General features: G+C 44.5%; 1 non-coding gene across 1 annotated transcript; it reads right to left on the reverse strand.

Moving 5' to 3' along the window:
• Window positions 1–12,926: 12,926 nt before the first annotated feature.
• On the reverse strand, window positions 12,927–13,084 carry LOC119283070. The gene has a single exon (XR_005139022.1). It is a non-coding gene; the product is annotated as a U1 spliceosomal RNA (small nuclear RNA).
• Window positions 13,085–20,198: the final 7,114 nt, after the last annotated feature.

A 20,198-nucleotide genomic window follows, 5' to 3' on the forward strand; every position in this document is an offset into this window, starting at 1 on the left:
AATCACCTCCTCTCGAGTGGCCCTGCTCGTTGTGAGGCCTCCTGCCTCACCCTGAACATGCATCCGGTCATCCTCCATCGATGAACCAGCTGGACCGCCAAAAGTGAGGGGGCGCTCAACGGCACCAGCGACGCCTGTCGCGTCCCACCACAGAGAGACTGCACCAAACCTGGGGAAGGCGGAACCTGGGCCACCTGCTCGAGCTCCCCATCCACCCCGGTCCTCCGGCCATCAGGAGACACCGGTGCCCCAGGAAGGCTGGCGCCCCTGGGCGCGCCAAGAGAAGGGGGCCCCGAGGCCACCTGCCCCGAGCCCCCTCCGGAGAGCAGAGCCGCCGCCTGCAACTCTGGCCTGGCGAGAGGAAAAGAAGGTGCCGAGGCCACCTGCCCCGGACCCCCTCCCGAAGAAACAACCTCCACCACCGAGACCTCGTCCACCACGAGAGAAGAAGAGGGCTCTGAGGCCACCTGCCCCAAGTCCCCTTCAAAAAACGGAACCGCCACCTGCAGCTCCGGCATCACGACAGAAGGAGAAGTGCCCGAGATCGTCATCCTCGGACCCCCTCCCGGGATAAATACCTCCACCGCCGGCCCCTCGGACTAAGGGTCATCAACGAGCATGTGGGAGGGAACCTCCTCCTCCTCACACCTGACCGGGATCGGCGAAACCCCAAGTAGTGGACTGATAGCATCCTCAAAATCCAAAACAGGTAGCGTGTGCTCAACCACCTCAGCAGACTCCACCCGCTCACTCCAAAGCCTCGGAGGCGCAGAAGCAGGCTCGAAAGACCCAAATCTCAGAGTAGTCGTAGTCACCGCGGAGGGTGGTACCGTCCCATCCCCTGACGTCTGAGATATTGCTCCCGGTGCGGTGGACGACTCTCGTCTGTTATCATCAACCGACGTCTCCTTAAGCCCCGAACTGTCCTCTCCCTCGTGCATATCAATATCAGTCCCGTTAGCCGCCTCGATGAACAGACTCTCATCCTCAAACTCAATCACAAGGTTATAGATCTAGCCTCGATATGCCCACTTGACCATCTCAGGCACATACTCAATATCCAGAACACTGACCAGCAATCGGGCTATCTCGTGAGCTCTGGTGAAATCCATATCCACTCGCTCCGCTCTCCCCACCAAAATACCCAAACTAGCCACAACCCGAGCATCCTGCATCGGCTTTGAGGGAGCCCCAGAAAAATGCAGCCAAACCCGAGTCAGAGGCTTACCCTGAGGCTCGACCTTCTTCCACTCATGGAACTCAAGGACACAATCAGTACCCGGCACTTTGCACATCCCAGAACCCAGAAGTCTCTAAAGATCCTCAATCGAAGGGAACTCAACCCTAAGCAGTTTTTCCTCGAGACTAACAAGCTCCCACTGGAAGTCACCTGGAGCTAACTCCTTCAGCCTCTGCACAATCTGTGTCTCAGAGACCTCTCCTCTGGTAATTTTGACTATCCCAGTAGTCAAACTCAGGGTCTTGTCAGGAACCTCCCTCTCAGTAGGAGACTCAAAGAATGTTAGTTCAGCACAGTACACTCCATACATCATGAGAGACGGTGCCTGATCTCGCAAAAACGGACAATCCCCCGTATCATGTGCCGGTTTGCCACAAGTGCCACAAAGTTCAGCCACACACTCAGCAAAAAAATGACCCTTGCCGCCACATCGGTAGCACAACATTTTCTCTTTATTACGCGCCCACTTGGACGCCCTCTCTGAATCAGCCCTGTCAATCGGCTCCACAACATGGTTTCACTCCCGGGTATCTCAGCATTAGCTAACGCCGACACCACCTCCAAAGCCTGACCTGACAACACCGTCTCCTCAACAGACCCATCAACGGCCATCTGCTCGACAACAGGTGGGGGAGGCTGTTGTAGGAGATATGCCCTAGAGGCAATAATAAATGATATTATTTATCTCTGAGTTCATAATTATGTTTATGTTCCATGCTATAACTGCAATGATTCTCGAGTCTGCAATATCCACGAGGCTCGAAGGAAGACTCATATGCACGTGTGGAATAATAAACGGTAAGAAGTATTCCTAGTTTGGCCTCTAAGACTAGCTCAAGTGTTGCATGATGGTTTCGTTTTCCTGATCATGGGCATGTCTATGCTAGCAACTTTGAGGGCACAATGTTAAGAGAACATTTGTGTTGAATCGACCCGGTTTGATGTTATGGTATGAGATTCATTCGTCACAAGTTAATGGTAAATAACACAGAGATGGTTAACGTTTGCATGATTCCTTAGACCATGAGAGTATCGAGTTTCTTCATGCTTGCTTCATGAACTTTGGGGTTTGTTAAACGTCATCCGTAAATGGGTGGCTATTACGGCGGCTTACGGGTTCATGGAAAAGTGTGTCAAGTAACTTGATAGATCAAGATTGGGATTTTCTCCTCCAACCATGGAGAGATATTCTCGGGCCCTCTCGGTGTTACGGTATCCATCATCGTCTGGCCAGACACAGTGTGGTTTGATCACAGGGATGCCGGAACAAGGAAACGAGAAAAGAGAACAAAACCAGTAACGAGGTAACTAGCATAATGGACAAGTTGTTGATCCACGGGGATGCAAGTAAATCTCACCTCGGGTCTTTGTAACATATCGCGAAGCAACAGGAATAGCACACGGCAACTGGAGGTTCACTCGAATATTCATTCGTGTGGGTATAGGGGTCAATATGGGTGTCCACGGCTCCCATTTTGATCATTGATCGGAAGGGGTTCCGGGTCATGTCTATACTTCACCGAACCTATAGGGTCACACGCTTAAGGGTCATCTATCTGTTGAATACTAGACAGGGAGTCTGAGAGAAAATCACCGAAAAAGTTTCGGACACCGAAAAAGTTTCGGACAGCGGAATCGTACCGCAGAGAGAGGTCATCGGATGAGTTCCGATGATACCGAAAAGTTGTTTCGGGATATACCATTAAGTCAATTTGGTTTCGGAAAATGCCTGATAATTCTTGAAGGGTGCCAGAATCATTCTGGAAGCTTTTTGGAATTTTCTGACATAAAAACCGGAAATGTTCCGGAGTTGCCGGAGCCACTTCAGATGCGTTTCGCAGATGAAAATCACTAAAACCGGAATTGTTTCGGAACATGTTGAAAATTATTATGGTGGGTACTGGAAATGTTCTAAGCCCACATAAATATTTTCAGTTCGAACGGACGCTGAAAAATGTCGTCGTGAATAGTGAAAATCAGTTTTATGGTTACTTTATGGAAAGCCACCTTTTGGGGCTTTGCTCCAAAAGATCTTGGGGATGACATGGATGGATAGGAGCCATTTTTGGGCCCCTCATGGGGGTGTGGCCGGCCACATGGGGTATCCCCCCTTGGGGACCCTCTTGTTCATTGGTTTCACTCCTAGGTCCTTGTGGAAGGACTTCATTCATGTGCATTTTGGGTTTTTGTGTGAAACTACCCTACCCCTTGGGATTTCCTATAAATAGACGTGGAGGGGCAGCCCTCCACACTCATCCCTTGCTCTCATACACATGCCATGCATTATCTGGCTTCTTCTCCCCCTCCCACGAAAAGAGTTTCATAGAGCCGTAAGGCTGTCTGGGTTCTGGCAGGAACTAGTTCTGGACGGCGATGCCCTGCCGGATAGATGACACCGTATGTGTGCAACCCCGTAGAGAGGTCGTAGTTTCGATCCTTTTGCCCGAGGGGCTGTTTTGAGAGTGCCTCCCGAAGGGCTGTCCAAGTGACGGTCCGAGTTCTATGAATCCTCCCGAAGGGCTGTCCGAGTGATCGTCCGAGTTTTGAGGGTCCTCCCGAAGGGCTGTCCACGACACCGTCCGAGGGACTGTCCGACCGCCTTCCGGAGGGCTGTCCGTGGGGCGGATGAGGGTATACATCCTCGCGGTTGGGAGGTTGTAAATCCTAGCTGCGGGGATCTGCACCGCCGTTCGTCATCGACTCTACTTCCGCTGTGCTACGAGTCGGTAATGAAAAAGATCAAACCATGTATGCAGTCTCCATAGTGGTCCTGGGCTGGTGCATAGGTCGAAAATTTTGTTTTTTGCTGTGTTCCCCTACAGTGGCATCAAGAGCCGTGCTATGCGTAGATGCAGGTTACGATCTAGAATACATGTAGATGTATGGGTATTGCATAGTATAATTTTGGAGTAGATGAGATCTATTGCTGAAAATTATTTATGCGGGTGACAGATGAAATCTGTTACCCGACGTTCTTGTTGCTTCCCTAGAATTTGCGTTTGCTCAATCTCGAGACAGCATGGTGGAATTTGACAAAGTTCTGGCAATCCGTGATCCTGATTGATCATGGAAGTGCTATCAGTTCTTTGGGTCTGCCGTAGTCAAAAGAAAGATGAAATTCGCAGATGAAAGGGCATTGCAGATATGATCTGCACGGGGGTCATGCGTATGACGAAGTTTAGTATGGGGCTCGAGATTTAATTATCTCGTGTTTCATACACCCCGAGATGTTAATCTAGCAACTTGAATAATCATACTTGATGATAAAACATTGGTAGCTGTGGTTTAAGTCGAAACCTTAGAAGCCACGAGAAACAAGTTTGCATGAACCGATTAGAAACATCTAACTTGGTTTTGCAGGAGGGTTTGCATGTGCATGTGATGTGGTATAGCAATGCTCATATTCAATTTGATTATGTATGAGATGACTATATAATGTAAATTGATTAACATGACCTGCGTGTCATGATTCGGCATGATGGCTGGAGCCATATGATTGTCACTTTAGTGACCTGCGTGTCAACCTTAAGTAATTCACTTATTTTATTAGCTATGGAGATAGCAATATTATCTGGTGCACCGACAAGGTGGTGGAAATCTTCACGAAGGTGAACACCAACGCAAATGCCGAAGACGAAGAAATGAAAGACTTCTCCGTCAGAAAAGGCTATACCATATCATGCTATTATGAATTGCCTGAGATGTTTATCCCTTATGATGCACCCTTCTTGATTGCGCGGTAGTCGCTTTTATTAGGGTAATCTCTCACTAAAATATCAAGTAGTTAGTGTTCTCCCAAGTGTAGCACCGTCACGGCACCTATCTTTTCGGGGTGCGCCATGGATGCATGGGTACGAACGATTAGAGAAGTGTGAGGCGGGTGAGGGCAGACCTCGCAGCAAGATCACTTGGTTGTCTTGACGTTCATGGCAGGATCGTCCTGAGCTCGGAACACACGCATCGAAAGATGAGCAAGAGTCACATAGAGATGTGATCGGCAAGTTGGCCTACCGATTAAAATTCCCGTTATGAGATGATGATTCTATGGCAATGAGTTGAAGTATGGATCTTGTATCACTCAAAATTAATTATGAGAGATATTGATTTGAGTGGGAGCGCACTGTTGAATTAACATGCTTAATTCTCAGTGCAATTAATTATGAACACTGTCTAAGTGTTTCTTGCAAAATAGTTGTAGAATAATGGCTCGCATTTCCACCTTCCCTGTTAAAATTGAATAGCTGTTAAATATCTGGTTAAAAACTTTACGATTGGTAACGTAATGTGAGGATTGTCCTCAAAAGTGTCGAGAAGGACTTTGTCCTATCGCATGCTTTCAGTATCCTCCCGCTAATTCTATGGATCATGTGACTCCCGTCCTTCGATCCAAAAGCTAGAATTCTGTTACGGTCAAGTGGAATATGTTTGCTTCCATGAAACCCAAACTTCGCAAGTTGGGACAGTTATATGATATTCATGGAACTGAAAATTAATTTTCAGATACAAACAAAGGCTGAAAGATATGAAATATCCGAAGTAATGTTTGTTTGCAAGTATTAGTAAAAGTGTTTACTATGCATTTGACTGTTGGGAAAGGGATCCAGAAGAACGCCTGTCATATGATGAAAGGTGAATAAAACAACAACTTAAAGAGAAAGGAAGTGTCCGAAGGGTGTTAGTGATACTTTCACGCCTAGGAAGTCCGGGGCTAACGCCACTCTTAAGTTGGGTGTTTCTTCTGAGAGTAGGAGAAATACTAAAAGTTAAACTGTTAGAAGTATAAAGGCAAAAAGAAAGAAGACTGGAATATCCAGCTCATGTATGAATATCATACAAGTTTTTGATGTATAGAAGGCTGGTCAAAGATATAGTTCTTGGGAATTATGATTAAATTGTTAATCATTGAGTTTTGGGTATTGTGAGTTAATCACAAAGATACCAACTCGATTGCATTCTGTTGCAACTCGATGTAAGAACTGCTATGGCCAGAAAGACTAGCCAGGAATGAGGTTTAGGTATACACAGGGAACTTAGTAAATGTTACTATACTTTCCATCGGTGTATTACCGTATGTATTTATTTTCATAATTCATTTAGAGTTTCACACTCTAGCCCATTGCATAAGGTATCTTGCAAGAAGGTTGTTCATAAGAGAACTTTTCATGTTTGGTGTTATGAATAACATAAGGGCCATACTTTCATTATGAATGAGATGTATGTTATGAATATTGATAATAATACATTACCTCTAGGTTTATTTTCATAATTCATTTTAGAGTTTCATACACTCTAGCCCATTGCACAATGTTTTTGCAAGAGAGGTTATTCATAAAAACAACAATTGTTGTTCAGTATTATGAATAACATGAAGGGCCATGCTTCCATCCAAGATGGGATGTATGTTATGAATATTGATGGTAATATGATACATCCATAACACTGACGCTAAATGTCACAAGACTAAAAGAATACCACAAAAGTGTGGCACTACATTTGGTCACATTTGGGGAAACCCGCATGGAAAATTCCATTATGATGGATTTTGAAGTCGTTTGATTTTGAATCATCTGACACTTGCAACTTTCCTCCGAAAGGTGAAGTGACTGAAATACCGTTCACAGGCAATAAAGAATGAACAGCAAACTTATTGGTGATCATACATTTGATGTGTGTAGTCCGATAAATGTTGCAAGTAGTGGATTTATCTATCTTCAGAAATGGCTCAAGTAGATATATGGATATTTACTTGATGAGATGTAAGTCTGGATCTTTTGAAATCATTCGAAAGGTTTTCAAAAATGAAGTAGAAGTTATTGTAACAAGAAAATTATGTTTCTACAATTTGATTGCAGAAAGGAATAGTTGAGTTACAAGTTTAGCGAATGTCTGATGAGTTGTGAAAGGGGTTTCATAACTTGCACTTCCCAGAATACCACTGCAAGTGGAAAGTCTGTCAAGATGTAATCAAACCATTTATGACATGGTAAGATCAAAGATGACATAAATAAATTTGCCATTATCCCTTTTAAAGACTGACGCTTTAGAGACTGCGGCTTTTACACTGAAAAGAGCTCCATCGGGTCTGTTGAAATGACGCCATGGTATGGTACGCCCAACCATGTTATATCTTTTCTTAAACATTTGGAATATGGGGCTTGTGTAAAAGGTTACAAACCTATTCCAAATCAGACAAGTGCTACTTTGTAGGTTATCCCAAGTCATTGGGTACTCCTCCCTCACTATACCGAGGCAAATAGTTTTGCCACGAAACGATATGCTTTTAAAGAGAATGGTTCTTTCAAAAAGGGTGAGTGGGAGGACAGTGCAAACTCGACGAGATAACAGTATCTTCGTCATCAGGTCAAAGGAAAGGAACCTTGGAAGTAATTCCAGAGTTTCCTACTACGACTGATACGGAAGTCTCTACAATAAAATGTATGGACTTCGGTCAAACTTGCAGTTGAACCACGTAGGCAAGGCTCGTGCAAACCTCTCAGATGCGCAGACGAGATATTGTTGTTGAACAACAGTATACCTATGATACACAAGGAAGCGTTGATGGGCCCTGACTCCAGAATTGGCTAAATGCCAATACAAACCGAGTTAGTTTTCATATAAGTGATTCAAGATTAAAACCTTGATACACCTTTCGGAAGACTTAGAGTCTAACGAATATTTATGGAACTTAAAACTGATACGGATAAAAATGTTTATCCATAAAGCTCGACTTGTTGCAATAACAAGTTCAAGGAGTTGACTACGATGAGGTTGTTTCATCGTAGCAATGCTTAAAGTCGGTTCGGGTTGAACTAGCAATTAATACATATTTCAATCTTGAGATATGAAACATGGATGACAAAAGGATTTCCATCTGATGGAAATGAAACCTAGGACTTGTATGTGATACAGTTCAAAGTAATTTGTCGATCCAGAGGATGCTAGTAAGGATGCAAACTTCAGAGTTCCAGCGATGGACAGAAGAGAGCAAAATGGAGTTGGAATCTTCGTGTTTTGATGAAATGCTCAAAAGGGGTTTTGACTTCATCAATGGGTAACGAAGATGCTTGTAATTCAAGAAAGTAAGTGGGAGCGCAATAATATTTCTAAAAACCTTGTGTTCTTGACACATTGGTAATTGGAAATAAATTTCTTGACACGAATTAGGACTTCATTTGAAAGTAGTTTTTCGATGAAGTGCTTAGGCTAAATAGCCTTGATATTAGGCATGATGATCTATGGAGATAGATTTACCTAATGGGGCTAAGCTATGAATACATATTGACAAGATGCTAAAACCTTTTAGCATATAAAACGCCAAGGAGTGATTCTTGCCAAAGTCACATGGAATGAGTTTTTGCAAGACTCGGTGTCCAAAACACTGATGAGTAAAATACATGATGGAGATTCCACACACCTTTGTGTTTGGATTAATCATGTATTCCATGGTATGTAAAAACAACCAGATATGTCCAATACTCCAAAGGTGTTTCGAGTATGGATACCAAAGTGATCAAAGTACTGATCATAGGACAACAGTGAAAGATGTCATTTAGTACCAGAGTAGTACTGATGACATGTTTTCTCGCAAGCAGAGATTATGAAGAGCTCGTTGTAAGTAATTACATCGATACAGTCTTCATCACTGCTCCATGCGATTTTTGATTTAAATTAAGGATTTTGTGTTGCACACAATGTGGTGTCACAGTTTGTTGGAAAATGTTCCCAACAAGTTATTGTGGCGAATTCTATAACAAAGGCTAAGTATGTTGACGCTTTAGAAGCGACAAAGAAGATGTTGAATCATATAGTTCATTCATGAACTTAGTATGGTTCCAAGATGACTTTTGTCAATGGGACACTACTGCGGGTAGTTGCTCCATAACTCAGTCTGAGGAATCCAGGTTCGACCTGCGATTCACATACATACAAAACCAAGTCCACACAAAATATGAATTTTGTGAAAGCGTGAAGATGCGAGGATATGCAAACATAGACGCGGAGCTGAAGTTGTCAGATCTGATGGACATCAGGCTATACCACATGCGAAGCATTTTTTACACCGGCATGCCATAGGTGTAAGGTGCATTAGCACTAACTAGATTATTAACTCTAGTGCAAGTGGGAGTCTGTAGGAAATATGGCCTAGAGGCAATAATAAATGATATTATTTATCTCTGAGTTCATAATTATGTTTATGTTCCATGCTATAACTGCAATGATTCTCGAGTCTGCAATATCCACGAGGCTCGAAGGAAGACTCATATGCACGTGTGGAATAATAAACGGTAAGAAGTATTCCTAGTTAGGCCTCTAAGACTAGCTCAAGTGTTGCATGATGGTTTCGTTTTCCTGATCATGGGCATGTCTATGCCAGCAACTTTGAGGGCACAATGTTAAGAGAACATTTGTGTTGAATCGACCCGGTTTGATGTTATGGTATGAGATTCATTCGTCACAAGTTAATGGTAAATAACACAGAGATGGTTAACATTTGCATTATTCCTTAGACCATGAGAGTATCGAGTTTCTTCATGCTTGCTTCATGAACTTTGGGGTTTGTTAAACGTCATCTGTAAATGGGTGGCTATTACGGTGGCTTACGGGTTCATGGAAAAGTGTGTCAAGTAACTTGATAGATCAAGATTGGGATTTGCTCCTCCAACCATGGAGAGATATTCTCGGGCCCTCTCGGTGTTACGGTATCCATCATCGTCTGGCCAGACACAGTGTGATTTGATCACAGGGATGCCAGAACACGGAAACGAGAAAAGAGAACAAAACCAGTAACGAGGTAACTAGCATAATGGACAAGTTGTTGATCCACGGGGATGCAAGTAAATCTCACCTCGGGTCTTTGTAACATATCGCGAAGCAACAGGAATAGCACACGGCAACTGGAGGTTCACTCGAATATTCATTCGTGTGGGTATAGGGGTCAATATGGGTGTCCACGGCTCCGATGTTGATCATTGATCAGAAGGGGTTCCGGGTCATGTCTATACTTCACCGAACCTATAGGGTCACACGCTTAAGGGTCATCTATCTGTTGAATACTAGACAGGGAGTCTGAGAGAAAATCACCGGAAAAGTTTCGGACACCGGAAAAGTTTCGGACAGCGGAATCGTACCGCAGAGAGAGGTCATCGGATGAGTTTCGATGATACCGAAAAGTTGTTTCGGGATATACCATGAAGTCAATTTGGTTTCGGCAAATACCTGATAATTCTTGAAGGGTGCCAGAATCATTCTAGAAGCTTTTTGGAATTTTCTGACATAAAAACCGGAAATGTTCCAGAGTTGCCGGAGCCACTTCAGATGCGTTTCGCAGATGAAAATCACTAAAACCGGAATTGTTTCGGAATGTGTTGAAAATTATTATGGTGGGTACTGGAAATGTTCTAAGCCCACATAAATATTTTCAGTTCGAACGGACGCTGAAAAATGTCGTCGTGAATAGTGAAAATCAGCTTTATGGTTACTTTATGGAAAGCCACCTTTTGGGGCTTTGCTCCAAAAGATCTTGGGGATGACATGGATGGATAGGAGCATTTTTTGGGCCCCTCATGGGGGTGTGGCCGGCCACATGGGGTATCCCCCCTTGGGGACCCTCTTGTTCATTGGTTTCACTCCTAGGTCCTTGTGGAAGGACTTCATTCATGTGCATTTTGGGTTTTTGTGTGAAACTACCCTACCCCTTGGGATTTCCTATAAATAGATGTGGAGGGCAGCCCTCCACACTCATCCCTTGCTCTCATACACATGCCATGCATTATCTGGCTTCTTCTCTCTCTCCCACGAAAAGAGTTTCGTAGAGCCGTAAGGCTGTCTGGGTTCCGGCAGGAACTAGTTCTGGACGGCGAAGCCCTGCCGGATAGATGACACCGTATGTGTGCAACCCTGTAGAGAGGTCATAGTTTCGATCCTTTTGCCCGAGGGGCTGTTTTGAGAGTGCCTCCCGAAGGGCTGCCCAAGTGATGGTCCGAGTTCTGTGAATCCTCCCGAAGGGCTGTTCGAGTGATCGTCCGAGTTTTGAGGGTCCTCCCGAAGGGCTGTCCGCGACACCGTCCGAGGGACTGTCCGACCGTCTTCCGAAGGGCTGTCCGTGGGGCGGATGAGGGTATACATCCTCGCGGTTGGGAGGTTGTAAATCCTAACTGCGGGGATATGCACCACCGTTCGTCATCGACTCTACTTCCGCTGCGCTACGAGTCGGTAATGAAAAAGATCAAACCATGTATGCAGTCTCCATAGTGGTCCTGGGCTGGTGCGTAGGTCAAAAATTTTGTTTTCTGCTGGGTTCCCCTACAGCTGTCGTGGTCGGTACCGGCCACCTCGACCACCACGATGACCGCGAAAACCACCTCGCTGTCTATAGCTCGGGCCAGATGCCCCCTCAACAAAACCACCCGGGGGACCCAAGAACGGTCTCTCCACCAATCCATCGCTCTTCCAAGCGTATCCTCGACCACCACCCGTCGACGAAGAACCACGGTGTTGACCCACCCCGTACGCGTTGAAACCATCATCTCCCCACTGACCACGGGGCGCGGCAGTAGTACCTCCAACACCGGAAGCTTGCGGCGGAGGAGGTACCTGCGTCTGCACAGGCCCAGCCCTGCTCTGCGGAGGCTTGGCGACGAGGTGAGGCGGCGGGGCCGGCCTATGCTGCTGTCGGATCGACCCCGGGATCCCCGACGCCGGAGGACGCGGTCCCGTACTCTGCCCGCCACGCCCGATAGCCTGCAACGTGGTCGAGCCAGGCACATTTTTGTACGTGGAGAATTAAATTTGTTTTTTAATCAGGCATAAGCTTCTCGGCTGTAATCGAAAAGGTCAGGCCGGCTCCGGTATGGGAGCGGCAACAACGACGCGTCGGCGGCTCGTTCTGGCTGCCGCGATTATCGTTCGGTTGTTTATGGACTTTGATGTAATTTTTATTATGTTTGAGGTGCTTTGTATCATTTGCCTCGAATAGCACTGGGGTCATGTCACCAAAACACGGTAGGAAGCTGACCCATAGCACTGGGGTCATGTCACCAAAGTTCGCCTCGAATATATTCTTTGTATCATTCGGCAAAAATTGCCCAAGCCTGGCATAGTAGCTCTGACATACACCGCAGCCCTGTGAACAAACATTATAATTCAGGTCATTGAGCCGCGCTTCCAATGATATAGTAGAACTTATACTGTGCTTCAAATGACATGGAGCTTATAATGGAGCCTTTTACACGTCTCTACTACCCTCATTTTAATCTCTCAGTTTAAATTGCAAGTGCGACGGTGCTGATCTATCCAATCGTTTTGTGGACTTCCGAGAACCAAACAGGCTGATATTTTCATACATTGAGCCACCGTGTGTTCTCTTTCTCTCACAAAAATTGCTGCTTGTCATGGATGAAAGCTAAACTGTGGCGGCTTGCTTCTTCTGTTTCTTGCCTCAATACCCATGCACACATGTCAGATTTTTCATCATCTTCGGAAAAATCCTTATTGCTTGTTCTTTTGGGCACAAGCATCAAGCCAAATGTTGCAACATATTTTATGAGACGACATTTGCACAGATGATTGTACTCCTTCACTGTCACCAGTAAATAAAAATAAATATAATAGATATTCTCCTGAAAGGAAAAAGATGTCCATACAATCTTTTTAATAAGTAACACAAAGTTTATAATTTCATAATTTAGCAGGGGCCGCGCGGACGCGTACCCCCTCTATCACAAATTATGACATCCACTCTCCCAAAGAAGATGGTAGATCAACACACTCACTATGTGCAATGTGAACCATTGATCTAGGTCATGAGCCTTCTTGATCGCCCATAGACCCTGTCCAGGTAAGTATGCTTAAAGGTCGCCCTATCCTCTATTTATATACTCATATTTACTGTGCCAATCTTGTTGTCTTTCCGTGTGGGACTAAACCAAAAGTTATACGCCTATATTCGGTTAATCCATTGGTCTTACAGAAAGGCCCAAGGATTCAAGGGCCCAGTTACGTCTAGCCCATTAAAACAGAGCCAGCCTCTTGCACGATCTCAAAAAACAAGGAAAAGTCAGTCTCTTGCACGACGACGTCCTAGGTTAGGGGCAACCCGCAACCATGCGATTCCTGCCGTCGTCTTCGGCTTCTCGATCGTTGCTCTGAACTGAAGAGCTGATATGCATGGCTGTACTTGTAGTCGGGCTCCTTCAACAGGACACTCAAGGTGTGGCGCATGCTTAAGTGCCTCGAGTCCGTGCGCGCTCACCACGACGCCACCAATGCCGTCGCCGCGGACTGCGGCGTTGTCTACTCCGCCTCCGCCGACGGCTTCGTTAAGGCGTGGCAGAGCAGCAAGGCCGGGCCTGCCGGCACCGGCGCACACTCTATCTTGGCCGTTCGCGTCCCGCGGGCAACGGCGTGCATTCGAACGCCGGCAGCGCGTGTAGGCGGCCGGTTCGGACGTGCACGTCCTCGGGTGGGACCTGTACGGTGGCACTTGCCTCGCGTTCGACGTGAAGGCGTACGACATGGCCGTCCTGTTGTGTGCGTGGCCGGCGACCTGGTGTCCATCGGCTCTGCCGACAAGGCCATCGGAGGTCACGAGGGCCCCATGAAATGCATCCAGGCCTCCCTGTGCAGGGCCAGCAATGGCTATATGGTGTACAGCAGCGGGCTTGACAAGAGCATCAGAGTTTGGTGGGTGCCGAATGGGGCCAACACGATGAAGTGCGTGATTGCACTGCGTGACTTGTTGACTAGCGTAGAGTGGAGGATTTTAATTTTGAAAGTCACACTAAATAGTCTTTAGTCATAAGTTGGGTATGAAATGGCTGTAAACTGTATAGTATAGCACCTATACTCTGCTTTCCATATTTATTTTGAATACAATGGGAAGGGTTATAGTGTTTGCTGTGTTGTTATGTTCTCTCTCTATGCGATTGATATGTATTTACTTCTTTTCAAACAAGATTTACTTCCGCTTTAAAGCCCGGTCTTCTCTTGGTAAAGGTTTATTTATTTATTTTTGAATCATGATTTACGCATCCTACGGTCCCAAAAACAATCTTCTTGTGGGCCTTAGCCCTTAGGGCATCTCCAAAGCGAACTCTCAAACCTCCCTTGTACGAGTCCGGACCATAGTGTCCGGAACAATTTTGTCTTCTAACGGGGACCCTTATGTATCCGCTTAGCATTTCGGGCGTATGGATTCCGGTATCCGAGCAAGAAACATGGGGAACTATGCGGGAGTCCAGACATTCACTAGACCAACCAAAAGTAACCATACTATCCTCCTCTCTTTTGTCTCTCTTCACATGCATGGTCCCCCTATTCTTTCTTTCCTCCCAACCGGACACCACACGGCCAAATCCCTCCACGTGCATGGTCCCCATCTCCTCCCTCTCCTCCCAATCGAATTAATTTGAGAATAGCATTGGATGACCGGCTCCCGCATCATGTCCACGGACCATGTCCGGGCAAAAAAAGAACATTTGCGGTTTTTGTTTGTGGGTGCGTTGGAGATGCTCTTATATGTTAAGTGTATTCAACAATTTCATACTCACCTAAACATGCACAATGTGGTCAACAAGTAATTGACTAGGAGCAAGTACATGTGTTGAAAGTGAAAACACACACGGACTCACAAGCCGATAAATAGGCTTAGGGGTGAGGTGCCCTCCCACTCACAACGCCCAAACTATACGTGTACATGTCGGCTCTTAGTTTCTATAGCCTCGAGCTTTGATTCCTATAATATTTTTGAACATACACCATTCTTACATTGAGTGAGTGGATGTTGCACCACATCTAGTTTTGTTTCTTAGGATTGGAAGGCATTGGGATTTACTCTTCTGGGTCATGCCCTAGTTCAACTGGCTAATTGCTTCATTCGACCTTGTAGAGGATGGGCAGATGGGTATTTCAGACACCATTTATGTGCAATGTTAAGGAACACATGATATCAGTGGGTACGTAGCATTCTGGTCTGCAATCTGTGGGTCACAAACACCAACAAGACAGTTGCAATTCTTGTCCTCGAAGCTATCAAGAAGTCGGCATGGAATAAACCATGATTCGGTGCTCCCATGATAACTTTAAGCATCCTAGAGATCTTAAGGTCCATGTAGCAAATACAACATATGTATGCTTCTAAAAGAAAGATCACCGACAAGATAGAAATTAGTGCGTGTACAAAGACTTATTAGTACAAGACCTAAGATATAGAATTCTTTGAATGGAACGACTTCGTGAGTAGCAAATGTGGGGTATGGAATTATTTGGGATCATAGGAAGGAGATCAACAAAAATAGTATCAAAACCTTTCCTACACTTTTTGTTAAGTTTTTTGGTCGAAACAACTCATGCCAAACGTACCAACATGACCATAACTTCCAGTGACCTAACATACCCTTTACAAAATATCAAGACATCACAAAAATAATGACGAATCATTCAATACTACCTGCTGGAATCATAACCTAACAGAAATCCCCCTTATCAGGGACTCTTACTTAGCAGGGGACAGATGAAAGTAATTTAGAGGGATATGGAAAGAGGCACCAACTGACAATCCTAAAACAATGAATAAAGTGGCGGGACAATGTGTCAAGACCAACCACACCCGCAAGTCCTTGCATCAACGGACGAAAACTACTCATAGTGCGAGTAACATAGATAACATGCATACCACATAGGCAAAAAGATGACGCATCAAATAATTAAGGAGAAGTGAGGCAAATGGGGTAAGATAACATGTTACCATCATATAACTGCTTCCCAATGAAAATTACTCTACAAAGTAATAAATGAAGATTTCTATGTTATCACACATATGAAACTACCCACTGTGGAAGCGGTAATATAGACTAGTAGCATATGCATGTTACTAGTCTAAGGTACTCACCACTATGACCAGCCTTAATAGAGAGAAAACGAAAGCACTCAAGGGGAAAACAATCAATGTATGCACACACGTTCCACACATGCCATTATTTTCATATTTTCACCGCATATCTTTATTCATATTGGCATGGGTGGAAGAAGGGATAGTACACTACTCACTAGTACAGGAAAGAGGGGAAACAAAGATAGAGACCAACCTAGCCGAGAATCGTGCTGAGTAAGAGCGGCGATTCAATTCAAAAGAAAAGAAGCAAGAACGGTGATTGGGAGAGGGCCAGGCGTGGGAGCATATATACAACACAGATTAGAAAATAGAAAGACACACACCTTCATTAATCGCCATCGGCTAGTGGCATACATTATCCAGCATGAGTGACTCTAGAAACTGAAAATTGATTGTCATGTGTCATGGGAGTTCCTGTTAGAACTACTAGCAAACATGCCCGTGCGTTGCAACGGGAGAGAAAAATTTACACGCTAGCCAAACATGTTTGACTCAATATCCTGACATATGAGTGTTCTCTATTTTGACACAGTGACTCGCGATGTTGCGAACATATTTTATAATTTGCGAACAGTTTTGTAAAATCTAATATTTATTGAAACTGCAAAAAATTTATGATTTCCCACACATTTCTGAATTCACAAACATTTTATGATTTGTCAAATATGTTTTTCAAAATTTGCAATGTTTTGAAATTTAAAAATATCAAATTAATTTGAAGAAGGAGAAAACAAAAAAAGAAATGAGAAAATAAAAGAAACGGACAAAAGATGAAATGAAAAAATAGGGGAGTCACGACCTGCGTGCCGGCCCATGAACACGCACTGGGGGAGGGGAGGTGCATCACAAAAAGAGGGGGAAAATCTGCACAACCTGAGGATAAAGAATTACACTCTAGCCACATAAGTATGACTCAATACCCTGACATATGAGCGTCCTCTGTTTTGACACAGTGACTCACCATGTTGCAACTTATCTTTCTTCCAACCCTCGCTGATGATAGATGCGATATCCACGTGATCGCAATGTAGTCGACATGGTAAATACCAATGCAATGAGCTTGCCATTGCACGACACACTTTTAAACCTTTAAAACAAATCTCATCGACCACAAACCTGCAATTTTTTTTGAGTTTTTTAATATTTTCTAAAATTTCGTGGACATTTTTTTCATATTCACGAATTTGTTTTGAATACACGATTATTTTTCAAAATCAGGAACATAGTTTTATTTCCTGTCATTTTTTCCAAATTTGGATTTTTTTAATAATTTGCGAACACTCTTCTAGATTCATTAATATTTTAAAAACTAAGAAATTTTTATGATGTCCCACACATTTTTGAAATCATAAATATTTTATGATTTCTCGAACATGATTTAAAAAATTTGCAATGTTTTGAAATTTGGAAATCTCAAATTAATTTAAAGAAGGAAAAATGCAAAAAAAAAGAAATGAGAAAAAAAAGACAAAAGACGAAATGCAAAAAAAAGAAAAAAAAACATAGGCGGCACGCCCTGCGGGCTGGCCCATGAACACGCACTGGGTGGGGAGGGGAGGTGCATGACAAAAATGGTGGGGAAAATTAGTAGAACCTGGGATTCGAACCATGGTGTCCGCGGTGGGACAAAAAGGCTTGAGCCACTGCGCAATCTTCGATTTCCTATTATAGATGCAGTATCACCGGTATATAAGAACTGATTACGACGAATTTGGAAAAGAACGAATCGTTTTTAATTTAACTTACGGGTGGCATTTGTGGGTAATTCTTGCCAACTTCGAGGGTACCAGAAACCTAATTTGCTTTATTATTAGGTAGAGATAGAGATTGACATCAAGGGGATTTGGAAGGAGATTCACCAACTGTTTATCTGCCTTACTAAGCTCTTCTTCCACCAGGATACTAGTCAATGGAGAATTATCGGATAGGATTGATCTGGCTAGGGGGCTAAGGCAGGGAGACCCCCTATCCCCCCGTTGTTTGTCCTCGTGATGGAATGCATGGCTGCCCTGTTCGAGAAATCTGTAAATTCGGGGATACTTGGGCCAATCGGGAAGCAAATTTTGCAAAATCTTCAGTCACCCCGGGTTGCTGTAACGGAATCGACCTCAACACTCCTGCTGCAAGACTTTGGCTGCCCAATAAAAGTGTTCCCGTGTAAATACATGGGCATGCCGCTGAGGGACACAAAACCAACTAAAGGTGATCTTCGCCGATCTGCGACAAGGTCATCGGCATGATGAAGGGATGGAAACTTGTTCTGCTTTCCATGGATGGGAGACTGCACCTAGTCAGAACTATGCTCTCAGCGATGCCAATTTTTCAGATGATAGCCATTCACATGCCAGCGTGTCTCGCCAAGTTGATCGACAGAGTTCGTCGCGGATTCTTATGGGAGGGCAACGAGGTGGCCTCAGGCCGGAAGTGCTTAGTCAACTGGAAGATCGTATGCAGACCAAAAGAATTCGGCGGCCTCAGCATCACAAATTTCTCAGCCCAGAGCTTGGCGTTGCAGACCAGATGGCTTTGGCAATCTTGGAACGACACCAACAAACCATGGCAAGGGCTTGATCTACCGATAGACCCCAAAGTGAAAGCACTTTTCAATGCCTCATTTGATTTCTTCCTAGGCAACGGCGAGCGCATATTTTTCTGGAAGGAGCCATGGCACAAGGGAGTAAGCCTACATGACTCGTTCCCCACCCTACACAGATATTGCACTAGGAAAAACCTCGCGGTGGCACAGGCCATAGGGAACAGGAGGTGGACCAGACACTTCAAAGCAAATTTACCTGAAGCTGCAATAAGAGAGTTTACTGCCCTATGGGCCGAGATCAATGGGATTGAGCTTGGTCTAGAATCTGACACGGTCAGATGGAAGTGGACAACGAGTGGAGCTTTCACCTCGAAATCTGCCTACCTCATTCAGTTTGAGGGATGCCGCAGGGAAGGATTTGGCGACTTCGTTTGGAAGGAGGATGCAACAGGCAAGTGCAAGATCTTTCCGTGGCTAGCCCTCCTCGGACGCTACAACACGGCCGACGTACTAGCAAAGAAGGGATGGCCGCATGACCCAGACTGCGCTCTTTGCGCTGGCCCCATGTGTTGAAATATATTGCCCATCTCCCTCCACTAGTTCTGACTTTTGAATGAGTTGGCTGAAGCATCAATTCAATATGGTATCCGAACCAGGAGGTCAAGTGTTGAAATATATTTTTCACCTTCCTCCATCAGTTCAGACTTTTGGATGAGTTAGCTGGAGCATAAATTCAATACGGACGTGGATTTTTAGAACATCTGCATCCGGACCCTGCTATCCTGGGTGTCCAATATTGCTTTAAGATCTGTGCAACACAACTAACTTTCTATATGAAATTTTCTCTTTTTTGTTTCTCTCACATAGAACATGTCTTGAACTTCAAACCTTTGCAGTGTGCCAAAGCCTTCTATCTAGAATCTAGGATAAATCGTTCAGATTTTTTTGTCAAACATAAATATACAAATTATGATTTTTTAATCTAGAAAATCATAATTTGTATATTTATATTTGACAAAAAAATCTGAACGATTTATCCTAGATTCTAGATAGAAAACTTTGCCACGCTGCAAAGGTTTGAACTTCAAAACATGTTTTATGTGAGAGAAATAAAAAAAAGAAATATGTTTGCACGAAACGCAATGCGCAGAATGGATGGCTAGATAGGGAGGGCCTAGGTGCAGGTGTTCTATTATATGTTTTCGAATTCAATACCATGAAAGACGCCGTGCTCCTCCTCGCCTTCATGCCTCTACACGATTATTGTATGGCAGGTGATCCTGTGACGGAGCAATCTACATGCGGCCCTGCCTCCCACAACAATCACTGCATCACTGGCTGAATGGACAGAACACACCACAAGTCAACTTTCAGGCGATGAGAAGAAACAATAGAGATCCCTCGTGCAATTAGTATGGTGGTCTACATGGAACGAACGCAACGCAAGAATTTTCAAAAACCAGCCATCAACTACTACGACCCTAGTTGAAATGATAACGGAAGAGGCGGGCATCTGATTGACTCCAAGACGG

The sequence above is a fragment of the Triticum dicoccoides genome, chromosome 3B (assembly GCF_002162155.2).
Source record: "Triticum dicoccoides isolate Atlit2015 ecotype Zavitan chromosome 3B, WEW_v2.0, whole genome shotgun sequence".
Taxonomy (NCBI): Eukaryota; Viridiplantae; Streptophyta; class Magnoliopsida; order Poales; family Poaceae; genus Triticum; species Triticum dicoccoides.